Source organism: Triticum dicoccoides, chromosome 1B (genome assembly GCF_002162155.2).
Source record: "Triticum dicoccoides isolate Atlit2015 ecotype Zavitan chromosome 1B, WEW_v2.0, whole genome shotgun sequence".
Taxonomy (NCBI): domain Eukaryota; kingdom Viridiplantae; phylum Streptophyta; class Magnoliopsida; order Poales; family Poaceae; genus Triticum; species Triticum dicoccoides.
The window spans coordinates 225,767,145-225,768,539 of NC_041381.1; the positions used below are offsets into that span (position 1 = coordinate 225,767,145).

Below are 1,395 nucleotides of genomic sequence, written 5' to 3' on the forward strand. Positions count from 1 at the left end.
AATGTGGAGAGGGTTGTGAGTATCTTTTTGCAAAATTGCCATAGTTTCCTTCCTATCCGTGAGATATAATCGGACGACCTATATTGCAGGATGACAGGCACACCATCATCACCAACTCTGTTTTTTATAAGAGTAGATATAAATATAAATATAAAATAAATATAAGAGTAGAGAAGAGAGTAGAGATAGCAGGGAGATCAGGAAAGGATCGCGTGCGCGGGAAAAAGCAGCCGGCGCGCGCCAGTTTTGGTGCACGGCGTCCGACGCTCTTTATAAAATCCAATGCCCTCCCACCGCTCTGTGCCTTGCCACTGCTCTCTCCCTGATCTGTGCCTCTCCACCGCACTCTCCCTACTGTTTCTAGCCTCGCTGCCACCGCGCCACCATGCCGCCACATCACCGGGAAACTTGCGGATACCCCGGCGTCCGTGCGCGCCCTTCCTGCGGCTTCTCCATCGAGATCCGGTTCCGCGGGATGCGCCTGGGCCTCAACAGTTTCGACACCGCTCACGAGGATTCCCATGTGTATGACATGGCGGTGTGGCGCCTCCGATGGCCTCATAGAACATTGAACTTCCCCAACGTGATGATGCGGGAGCGGGCGTAGGAGCTCGCGCCTCCGCCGCGGCTTATCACCGACGAGGATCGTCGCAACAACCGGAGGCGGGAGCACCGTCTCAGCATCGCCGAGATGGATGAGGAAGCCATGGCACTATGGCGCCAATGCTTCCTACAGGACAACATCAACGAGCGCGAGGTCTATGTGCGATGGAGGGCAGAGAGGGAGAAGAGGAGGGCAGAGCGAGCCGCCTATCGCAAGGACAAGCGTACGCGGAAAGCGGACGGTCAATTCAACATGAAGCAAGGAGCAGCGTTGCCCTGGGACTCCGACGACGATCAGTATCTTGACGCCTACATTGAGATGTTGGAGTCGGACATCACCGAGGAGGAGTCGGACGACGAGGAGTAGTTAAACTATCGTTTTTATCTATCTATGATATATCTATGTTGAGACCTATCTATATCTCTACTCTCTACTCTCTATCTCTACTTCTCTATCTCAGCACTCCGGGCCTGCAAAAACTGGCTATTCCGACGTTGTAAATGCTTTTTAACACGCCGCGTGTTGCGCTTCTTTTGGAGATTCTCTAACATGGCAGATGAGTGCTTTAATGTTGCCCACAAGATGCGTGAGTAGTACTATATTTTTCTTGCCATGTTGAGATTTTAAAACCACGAGTGCAAACATGCAGAGGAGCAATGCAGACCAAACACGAGATATTGGGGACATCTTCAAGGCGCATGGCAAGTTAAGGAGGAGCTGCACCGAACCTGTAAAACGAGCTTTGGTAAGTAACACCCTTTCAATTACTTTTGTTTAGCCTCGTGTTCTCC

At 51.5% G+C, this 1,395-nt stretch overlaps 1 pseudogene; it reads left to right on the top strand.

The window, feature by feature from the left end:
- Positions 1–385: 385 nt before the first annotated feature.
- Positions 386–970, top strand: LOC119350311 (annotated as a pseudogene).
- The last annotated feature ends 425 nt before the right edge of the window (positions 971–1,395 follow it).